The 11,401-nt window shown below is 49.3% G+C and overlaps 1 long non-coding RNA gene across 1 annotated transcript; it reads left to right on the forward strand.

Moving 5' to 3' along the window:
• The first annotated feature begins 5,687 nt into the window (after window positions 1-5,687).
• On the forward strand, window positions 5,688-10,627 carry LOC142829246 (uncharacterized). The gene is made up of 2 exons (XR_012903673.2): window positions 5,688-6,082; window positions 7,875-10,627. It is a non-coding gene; the product is annotated as an uncharacterized LOC142829246 (long non-coding RNA).
• The last annotated feature ends 774 nt before the right edge of the window (window positions 10,628-11,401 follow it).

Below are 11,401 nucleotides of genomic sequence, written 5' to 3' on the forward strand. Positions count from 1 at the left end.
CGTTGGAGGGAAGTTATTGAGAAAAAAAAGTCACCTGCTCCTTTAAGGGTGGCCATTTTGAATTATGTTGTTCTCCACAGCACACCTCCAACTGCCTTGTGGCATACCAGTATGTCGTAGAACACAGTTTAAGAGACACTGCACTAAAGCAAGGCCAGCCACTGCTGGTCGTGTTGCCAATGTTAGGCCAATGCCACTCATCTGACACTGGGGCTAGTCCAAGCACAAGTCCCTCAGCCCACACTTGGGCAACACACCTGTTACAAGGGACCCTTTCAAAAGGCAGCTCCCCAGGGATCACATAACTGGGAAAGTAAAAACCAGGGAATCAGGTGACTTCCTGTGGGGACAGGTCAGGGACGGTATGTCTACACTGCATTCCTCTTTCGAGAGAGGAATGCAAATGCAGCCGTGCGAAATTGCAAATGAAGCGCGGATTTGAATTTCCCATGCTTCATTTGCATAATCACGTCAGGCCGCTATTTTGAAATACCTTATTTCAAGATGAAAAACATGGTGTAGATGCGGTTATTTTGAGAAAAAACCCTTCTTTCGAAATAACCCTTAAACCTCATTACATAAGGAGTAAGGGTTATTTGCATTCCTCTCTCAAAAGAGGAATGCAGTGTAGACATACCTGAAGAGATCAGGGCCAGTCAAAAAGTCTGGGATGAGGGTCCTAACTGTCCTGGGCAGGGCTGGAAGCCCAGAAGAGAAGCAAGACTAGCCAGAGTTCTGATACACAGGTAACAGCGAGGCATTGAACAAAAAGGCTGGAAACATCTTGGGGAGACCAGATACAAGGGTGAACAGATATTGATAATAACACTAATAAACCAGAACCCCAAAGGGGAGGCCTCAGTTGAAATGCCAGCTTTGTGGCATGTGGGTATTTGTAGGGTGTAGGAGGGGAAACAGAGGCACAGCAGTAACCCTCAAAGGAGCAGGCATATCAGCTGTGTTATTCAGCCCACTCCTATGAAGGGCTGAGCCTTTGATTCCCCACATGAAATTCACTCTTGTTCAGAAGGCTGCCCTGTGCCAGGAGGGCTTATGTGTGAGTAAGTGGTACACCGGCTTAGTGCTGGCTCTCTGCTCAGAGAAAAGTTTCTTTCGGATGAAGCATGATGTCAGCGGGAAGGAAGGGCATTCAGGACCAGGAGCCACTAGAAACATCAGGCCCTCTGCCAGAGAGATGCAGAAGGGATAATTAAGATCCAGCACAAGTCTTTGGCAGCTGCAATTAGTAACTCCCCAAGGTCACTGCAGTTACTGCTAAGAGTAAATATTTGCTCAGGCTTATCCCCAGGTCTGTATTAGAACTGAATGCCACCAGCCAATTACCTAGCAGCAACAAGAGTCAAAGAACAAGTGTCTGCTCAAATGTCTTTATCTCCAAAACACAGGGACAAAGAGACAAGCCTTCTTTGAAGCTGTTTGTAGAGAGGGACAAAGCCCGCTACTGAAGAAACCAGGTATCATGCTGAATCAGGGCCATCCCGTCCACATGGCAAACCAGGCCTAGGGCGCCAAGTTTTAAAGGTCACCAAATTAGATGGAAGTAATTTTTTTTCACTATTTAAAAATATATAACTATATTATCTGTTATAAATGAAAGTATCAAATACTGTACAGGCAGTCCCCGAGTTACGCGGATCCGACTTATGTCGGATCCGCAGTTACGAACAGGGATTTTCTTGCCCCGGACGATGGGAGCGGCGGGACGCCCGGTCCCGCCGCCCGCGTCCTCCGGGGCGAGAAAAGCTGCTCTGCGTCTCCCTGGTCTGCTGGGGGAGGGGGGAGAGGAGCCAGATCAGCGCCGCAGTCCTGCCCGGGTCCTCCACGGCTTTGCTCAGTGTCTCCCTGGTCTGCAGACCAGGGAGACGCTGAGCAAAGCGGCAGAGGACCCGGGCGGGACCGCGGCGCTTCCAGATCAGCGCCACGGTCCCGCCCGGGCCCCCCTCCGCTTTGCTCAGCGTCTCCCTGGTCTGCTGGGGGGGGACGCAGCTAGTGCGCCCCCCCCCCCCCCCCAGCAGACCAGGGAGACGTGGAGCAAAGCCCCGGGCCTGTGGCAGAGCAGGTGGGGCACTGCCGGTTGGTCCCACAGCACCGCTCCTTGGCGCTACTGGACCAACCCAGCTGCACCCCAGCTGCTCTGCCCCAGGCGTCCCCAAGTCAGCCGCTGCTGAAACTGACCAGCGGCTGACTACAGGAAGCCCCTGCCCCGGGCTTCCTGGGATCAGCCACTGATCAGTTTCAGCAGCAGCTGACTTGGGGATGCCTGGGGTTCTTAAGTTGAATCTGTATGTAAGTCGGAACTGGCATCCAGATTCAGCCACTTTTGAAACTGATCAGTTTCAGCAGCGGCTGAATCTGGACGCCAGTTCCGACTTACATACAGATTCAACTTAAGAACAAACCTACAGTCCCTATCTTGTACGTAACCCGGGGACTGCCTGTATGTGTAAAACAGTGCATTGTTGTCAGATGTTGAATTATGTAATTTATTTCACATTGTAGTGCATGGCTGTGTGTGGACAGAGTTAAAATGTGTCACAGCATAGCTTCCAAAGAGTGCCTCCTGGGATTGCTGCCCAGAGGCAGTGTCTGGCAGTTCAGTCATTGACCAATCAAATAGTTGAATCAGTGTTGCTTGCTATTTAGTGAAGGCCAGTCACGGTTTGTCTACACTATAGAGTTTTTTTCAGAAAAATGGCAGGTTTTCCGTAAAAACTTCAATTACGTCCACACTGCAATCACATTATTTCAAAAGAAAATCGAAAGAACAGGGGGGTTTTCCGGCATTGGTAAACCTCTTTCTACGAGGAAGAAGCCTTTTTCTGAAAGAGTGCTTTCGGAAAAAGGTGTGTGTGGATGGGGAAGAGGGAGTTCTTTCGGAAGAAGAGGAAAGAGGAAAAAGCACAGGTGCTCTGGTGGCCACTCCATCCATAGTAATCACACTTAAATGCGAGATAGCATCCATTCAGTGTGGACGCTATCTTTCGAAAAAGCAGATTGCTTTTTTGATGTACTTTGGCAGTGTGGGCACGCTCTTTCGGAAGAAGTGTTTCAGACGATCTCTTCCAGAAAAGCTTCTTCTGAAAGAAGCCTGCAGTCTAGACATACCCTCTGTGACCTGCAACATTTGTTCTGTCATATTATGAGCTGTGATTCCGAAGATGCTGTGCCCATGATTTTGTGTTCTGTTGGACTTGAAAAATTTGGTAAGAGGTTTTAACAAGATTGTAAAAGAAAAATTAAACTTGTAAGATTAATATCGTGTCTTTATTGTAATCTATTACTGCTAAAGTAATAGTAAAACCCTGATTTTTGAACACCAGACTGCAAATGTTAACAAATACCACCTAATATATACTTTCCTTTCTGTCCTAATTGTAATAATGTTTGATAATATTAGAAATTCTGGCCTTCTGTTTAATTTTTATATAGTTTTAAGTGAACACTGAAATGATAAAATAAATTAAAACTTAGTAGATTTATCTTGTTATGATTGTTTTAATAGAAACCTACATGCTCTAATGTCCCGTAGTATTGAAAATTCATATTTTTTCTTTTTCCAAGTGTTATTTACTCCACATTTAGTCATTCTTCCTAATCATTTTGATTCTTTTGTCCTCTAGTTTAACGTAACTAGTATTCTACTTTACTATCATTGTTCTTTATGTGTATATTGTTCATTTTGAATGCCAAGCAAATAAAGATAAAATTTCATTCTAGGCTTCTCATTTTTCTCGATATTGAATATGGGGGAGAGGCACCAAAGTTATAGTTCACCTTGGGCACCAAAACCCCTTGATCCAGCCCTGTGCTAAATTATATGCTGGGCTGGGCCAGCCCAGAAAGGGTGAAGTTTTATGCCATCTCCCACCCCATTTGTGAAGGTCTCGGTTGCCATAATGGATTCTGGGGTTGGCCCATAGAAGGTCAGGGAGCCATTAGTACCATTTGGATGCTAGGGAAATGAGAGGGCATTGAATTAGCTAGATGCCCAGCTAAGGCATGGTGCGGGTGGAGCAAGGGCGGGGCTTGGCGAGGTGGTGAAGCAGAGGCAGCAAGGGGACAAGGAGGGCATGGAGCTGAGGCGGGGCCTGCACAGGAGTTGCCTCAATCCCCACACCTCCCTCTGGAGATCCCTAATAAGATCCATACACCCACAGGGCCAGATTTACCCCTTAGGCAACCCTAGGCACAGCATCTTCAGTGCCCCCCTGCCTAGAGCTGACCTGTGTGTTGCACACCGTTTCAGAGAGATACAGCCCCCCCCTAGAACGCAGGTACCTATAGGCATGTGCAACTAGGCCTGATTATAAATCCAGCCCTGTACATCTTCCGCACTCCCCTCCGTCCGCTCCTTGCTGGGGGCTCACTGCCACGTGCTGTGAGATCCTGCTAGATGAAATTGATCCAACCTAGAGGGAGATGAGACCACTCCCACTGATCTGCTCACAGCTACTGTAGGGGGGAAAAGCACCCTAGTTCTGCTGTTCACTCGTTCTTCCTGCCCTCCCCACCTCAGACATTTGTCTCTCGCACCTTCCATATTGGCCGCAGCCAGAGGTTCAAGGAAGTGGCTGTGCCCCGGTGCCCAGCTCCAGCAAGAGCTGGCTGAGCTATAGCAGAAGCCAGCAGGGAGCTAGTGAAAGAGCTGGCAGGGACCCGGGTTATAGGACAGAACCTGTAAGACATTTTAAGTTACTTTCACCCCTCAGCTAAGACCGTCAGCTCTTTGGGAACGTCCTTTGCTACATATCTGCACCCAGCTTCATGAGCCCCTGATTTCACTACAGCCTCTCAGCCCTAGTAGCTTTAATAGTAGAGAGCAATTAACTTTATCTTATTTGGGTGACACTCCCCTGCTGTTTGCTGATGCTGCTAGAACAGGATAAGTTGCTATGGCTCAGGACTGGGACTGAACAACATTCCCATGCTTATTCAGCAAAGCCTTGCTTCTCCACAGGTCATTTCCATGCTACCTTCCAGGAAAAAGGAGGGGAGCCCACAGCATAAGCTCTTCCTCCTGCTTTGCATGCCTCCCACAGGGAGAACAGTTCTCAGAGCTTCCTTGCAATGACTCAGAGGGGCTGACTGGGTTGACCACATGTTTAAAATATCCTGGGTCCTGTCATGTGTAGAGGGACCTGTTTTATGAAATCTGATTGCACTCATGTGTGTAAGTGAGCCACGGGCTAGGTTCCTCCACCCCCTTTCTCTGCAGACTGCACCCATGGGAATGGAGTCAGTGCCTTGCACCAGTACATATCAGTTCCTAGGGTCAGCCGCAGTGAAATCAGTAGAGACAGTTTGGATCAGATGTCTGGGAGAGTGATGGGGAAGGGCGGTGGGGTGGAGTCTGGAGTGGCTTAGGGGACAGAGCATTTGCCTGGGGAGTTCAGGGGGATGGGTTCCATTACCACCCCCTCTGCCCACACAGGAGGCTGTTGGACAACGCAAGCCCCCTTAAGGATGAACCTGACTCCAGTATAGGAATTCACACACACTTGCCCTGAATTAAGGCAGACTGAGAAGGTCACTAATTAACTCCACATGCCAGAGCTGAGTGGAAGCAGGTGGCTATGCAGTCCCCTGAATGAACAAGGAAGCCCCCCCTGAGGAGGAATGAGCTGGGCTGGAACTATAAAGGCAGGAAATTGGCAGTAGAAGGGGGCTAGAAAAGTCTGCAGTTACACTCTAGGCTGGAAAACCCCCACCTGGAGGAAGCCAGGAACGTAGAGCAGGGCTCTGGGCAAGGCAGGAAGGTCTAGCAGGGAACAGGCATTGACTGCTGGCTAGAGAGTCCGTGAATCAGAACCAGGAGTAGCATGTGGGCCTAGTGTCCCATGCCAGCCCCTGGGGGGGTGGCACAAGAAAGCAGTGACTAGGAAGATTGCCTAGAACTGCTGAACAAAGCCTCTGGGGCCATGGCGTGACCTGGCTGGAGGACTAAGCCATGAAACAAGAGAGGTGCTGCAAACCCAGAGCGAGGGAGAGGCAACTGCAGGATGGGGCATCAGTCACGTGAGCTTTTCTCCCAGAGTCACCAGGAGGAGGCACCATGCTAGTGGTGAGTGGAACACCCTGCCACGTGGAGTCAAAGCGCTTGGCTATGGCAGCTGCTCTCCATCACCCTGGCCTCTTGGCATAGAAGGAAGCATATTGATCCTGCCAGCAGGAAAAGGTGGGGGTCAACTGCCCCAGGGCCTGCATTTCAAAGGGTCTGGGGCTCCTGGAGCTGCCACTATAGGTACCCAGAACCCCAGGCCCTGTAAATCGCTCGCTGCCAGAGCCCTGGATGACGCACACTGGATGGTGCAAAGGACTGGATGGGGAGGGGGCACAGCACAGTGTGGGCGGTGCTGAGGGCTGGCTGTGCTGAGGCTCCACCTCTTCCACTCAAGGCTCCGCCTCTCCTGGGAGTGCAGAGCCAGCCAGCTGTCTGCTCTCCTGATCCCACCCAGGGTTTTAAGGAGCGATCACAGGGATGTAAGTGGAAATTTAGTCACCCAAAGGGGTTGTTCTTTTTCTGGCTCTTCTAGTAAGTGGCCACGTAATAGTGCCATGCGATTACCATGGAGGGATTTTCACAAGGAGTGAGATTTTTGCTGACCATCCTGACGGCAGTTTGCAGGTGACCCTTAGTTTCTACTTCCCAAAGGTGATGCTTTCGGAAGCACAAATCACTACGTTCCCAGAGCTGGCGAGTGTCAGCAGCAGGCTGGAGAAAGACTTAGTGCATTTTCTGCCCATACCCTCATTTTCCCCCCGCTCACTCTCAGGGCCAGGACTTCACCTATCATACTGAGGAGCATGGCTCAGGGGCATTAATTTATGCCTCTTCAGCAGCAGCAGGCTACACAGCAAGTACTTAAAATGCTCCTTTCAGGGCTGCTACCACTTCCATCAGTGCCCTGTCAATACTCCTTGCTGTCCAGGCTGAGACCAAACCTGAAGGCTGCTCTGATTTGTGTCAGTTGCCACAATGGGTTGTTCCAGCAGCTGGTGACTGCTGAGGGTGGCAGATGGAAGCCACTACCATTTTCCCATAGCTACGCTGCCTGCACAGACTACAGGGAAAGGGAGTGAACTATGAGCTGGTACCAAGGGACTCTTCCAACATGGAGGTCTTCCAGATTTACACAACTGGAGCAACACAAAGCAGCCCCACCATGCTGTAAGAATGGGGCCTTTACATCCACCCAGCACTTGAGTTTGGGGCATCCCCTGTTCAGCAGTGTGAGCGACTTACTCCTCAGCAGCACTTTGTTTGACGCCTAGTTGTACATATGTTTCTTTGGACAATCTTGTTGGTGTAGTTTCTGATGGTGGATGGTTTGACATGTTTCCAGCTGAGCTCCTGGTGACTACCCTGTGCATTATGGTGACCTCACACAGATGGAGGTGAGATGTCCATCTCTCAACTTTAACTGGTTGGGTGTTGGATTTCCAGATGCAAGGAAGGGTGACTTATGAGCTGAAACAAACTACAGGACTATATAGCACTTTAAAGACTAACAAGATGGTTTATTAGGTGATGAGCTTTCGTGGGCCAGACCCACTTCCTCAGATCAAATAGTGGAAGAAAATAGTCACAACCATATATACCAAAGGATACAATTTTTAAAAAAAGTGAACACATATGAAAAGGACAAATCACATTACAGAACAGAGGGGGAATGCGGGGGAGGGGGGGAGGAAGGTAAATGTCTGTGAGCTAATGGTATTAGAGGTGATAATTGGGGAAGCTATCTTTGTAATGGGTAATGAGCTGAATGCTCATATAAATGGCCTCTGACGGCCATTGAGAAAGAACTGCCCACTTGTCCAAACTGCTGCTACAACTTTGGTTTCTGTTGCAGGGTCTCATTTGCAGCATGCTGGAGGAGCTCCATGAAGCTGGATTTGAAAACGCTCAAGTTTGAGTCCTCAGCCTAAGCCATCACAGTCTGCTAATAGCTGATCTGTGCAAACCTCTTATGTTCTAGAGGCAGCATGGTCCAGTGAACAGGGCATTAGATGGAGTCTCAGGAGCCCTGAATACTATTTCTGGTTCTGCCACTGGCCTGCTGGGTGACTTGAGTAAGTCACTCCCCTGCCACGTGTTTCTTTCCTCTCCAGCTCTTTGTCTCTTTCCTATTTGGATTGTAAGCTCCATCGTTAAAGACTGTCTCTCGCTGCTTCGGAGCACAGGGCCTCGCAAGCTGGGACTTCTAGGCACTTCTTCAGTGCACAGAACTGTAACACTAAAGATAAGATCCACAGCTGACGTAAATCAGCTGGTAATTTTGTAGCAGCTAGCGCAAAATGTTCCTCCCTGTCACTGATCTTTCATGTGACTCTCACAGTTCCTGGAAATGGGTCTGGTTCTTGGAAACCCTTCTGGTACCATCACTACAACTTTACTCTGACTTGAGATGTGGTAGCAGGTTCAGGTTATTCTACACGACAGGCTTTACAATGGTGGCACAGCTCTGCCGCTGTGAGCTTTCCTGTGTAGCCACTTTATGCTGGCTGGGGAAAGCTCTCGCCCCCAGTAGATATGTTGGTGGGAGATGCTCTTCTACCAACATAGTGCTGTTCATACCAGCACTTTAATCTGTGAAACTTTTGTCGGTTGGGTGCAGGTTTTTTTCACACCTCAGACCAACAAAAGTTTGCCAACAAAAGTGCTAGTGTAGACCTAGCTTCTGGTAATTCTTGGGTCTATTGCTTGTGTATCCACACCAAAATCTGCCATGGGCTTCTTGTCATGTTTTTAACCATTTTTTTTCCTTACATCGTATGTAGTTTGGTGCTCTCCGGGTTTCTGTGTGAATGTTCCTGGCATTCCCACACCCATGTAGCACCGTGGCTTGTTTCATCCTGTCCACTGCATAATTTGCTAATGTGTAGGCGAGGCTTTACCCACTGCGTAGTGTTATTTCATTTTCCCCCTTAGATCTATATAAAAGGCTACAAAACAACCTGGGACAGAGGCTGAGCTGCTGTAAACTAGCCGTGAAGTGAAGGGAGCTGTGAAATCGATGCAGCTGTACCCATTCACTGTGGCTGAGTCTCTGACCCGGAGATGCTTTGCTGGTTTGATAGACCATTCTGGCTCAAACTCACCCCTGGCTGAGGCAGGTGCAATGTCATTCTCTACTCTTGAGTTGTGCCATTTTCTCCAGCAGGGATCCGGCCCCCTGTCATACTCCCTCTCAGAGCACCCATATTCCCCCTCCATAGCCAAGGAAGGCATCAACTTCTGGGACCCCATCCATCACCTCTTTTAGGTTTCCCTCCGTCCTGACTGCAGTATTAACAGGATACACAGTCCCCTCTCTCTACTGTGAATTCCCCAGCAAAACACATTGCTTCAGCAGGCCTAGGTCTCTGCCTTGATTTTTCTTCAGCGGCTATAAGCAGCACCGTCGCCCACTGGTATAAATTGTCACAGGTTTTCTAAGCAAGCATGTTTATTCTTCAGGGGAAAAGTTTTACAGAGAAGCCAGGTTTTAAAAACTCCAACAGAATCTCCACCCACTCTAATAAGCTGGCCAAAGATGGCTCACTCTGGATCAAGCCTTCAAACCTCACCAAGAGGTTTTTTCAGCAGTTACAATTTCATAAGTCCTCTCGTTCCAAACAAGAACACCCATGAATTTGTGAGTCACTCGTTTATACAGTTTGGGCCTTTGATCTGGAGATATGTAATTTGTAGACAAAGGTCCCCTCCTTGGGGCCAAGCTTCAAAAGGCTAGGGTTTTGCACAACCTAAACCACTGTTTATTTCCTACTTGAAATCCCACTTGACTCTGTCTAGCACAGTGTTTCAAAGAGCCCTTTGAAGCCCTGGCTTTTCCCAAGCTTTACATTAGTCATGTCTCCTAGAGAAGTTGCCTCTAATCCTACAATAGCTCACAAACATTTGCATTTTAATACAATCAACTCCTAATACACTTAAACTTAATTCAGTTAGGGCTAATTGAATTCAGTAAGTTTTGTGTAAGTGCAGAGAATTGCCATATCAGTCACACACACACACACACACACACACACACACACGTATGTCTCTGGCTGCTGCATGGTGTATAGTCTATGTGACTCCTCCACTGGGCAGTTGTGGTTCTGCTCTGCGACAGCCCCTCTGTTGTTTGTCAATTGAGCGCATGCTCAGTTCCTGATGTGCAGGGCCGGCCTGAAGGAAAATGGTGCCCTGGGTGAGCCTGTTTTGGTGCCCCCAGCCCCTGTCGGCCTATTGCCACCCATTTCCCCTGGCACCCGTGGGCTCCCCAACTCCTGAACTTCCACCCTGTGCTCTCTTTACCACTAGCCCCTGCACTGTGCCCCATTTGCCACAACCTCTGCACAGTGCCCACTTCATCCCAACCCTTGCGCTTTCCTCCCATCTGTGCCCCCAGCCGTGCACTTCCAGCATGTCCTGCCCCCTGCCCAGTACCCTCCACCCCCTTTACCCAGGAACACCATGGCAGTTGCCCCTCACCCTCTGGCTACAGCGCCTCCTCCCCAGAAGTGGGCCCGCTTTGTCTAGCCCTGCTGATGTGCGTCTGTGCCTCGGACTGAGTCAGAGCTTTGCCCAAGTCAAGCAGTTTGGCAGCCCATTCTGAACTCCCCGTGCTTTGCTTTGCAGCTTGGCTCAAGTACCCACCGTGTGATCTTTCTCTGACCTCTATCCCCTATGCTGACACCTGGAAAGTTGTTTTAGAGGTGCATGAGAAGTAGATATGCACCACTGGACTCGCTTTACCTCACAGAACACATGAAGGGCCAAATCATGCTCCCCTACTCATGGGGGTAACACCTTTGGGATATTCATATGAATAAGGGGAAGCAACTCCTGGACCAAACTTTGGAGTCTGTGAGTTGTTCATCAGAGAAATAGATAGTCAAGGCATTTGGGGCATGACCTACTCCTGATTCCAGCTGCTTTGCGACGTTCTGGTAGTGCAATGCAGCCATATAGCCCGGCTGACTGGTTCTTTGTGGATCCCCGTTGATGCAGCACAGGAAGAAGGGGTCATGGCTGGACTGTCACTATACCCCATGAGTCTGGGCAGTTGGTATGAGAGCAGCATTGAGGCTGCTCTGGTTTATGCTGGGACATGACCAGAGGGGATCATAGAGCTGTCTTCCTACCACCTTTATACACTCCCTGCAGCCTCTCTGGGCATCACTGGACATCCCTGACTTTCATCTCAGAGTGTGAGCCCAGGGTATTTATCTCATTCAGCTGGAATCCTGTTTGGCAAAATCCTTGAGTGGCAGGGTGACGTAAGAGAGCTCTTGATTCCCACCATTCACAATCTAGCTCCCAATATTTGTGTCAGCCTGGTCACATGTGCTTATACATGTCACAGTGCCTAAGAAGCACCCCCTCTGTCAGGAG

The sequence above is a fragment of the Pelodiscus sinensis genome, chromosome 5, assembly GCF_052426305.1.
Source record: "Pelodiscus sinensis isolate ZL-2025 chromosome 5, ASM5242630v1, whole genome shotgun sequence".
Taxonomy (NCBI): Eukaryota; Metazoa; Chordata; order Testudines; family Trionychidae; genus Pelodiscus; species Pelodiscus sinensis.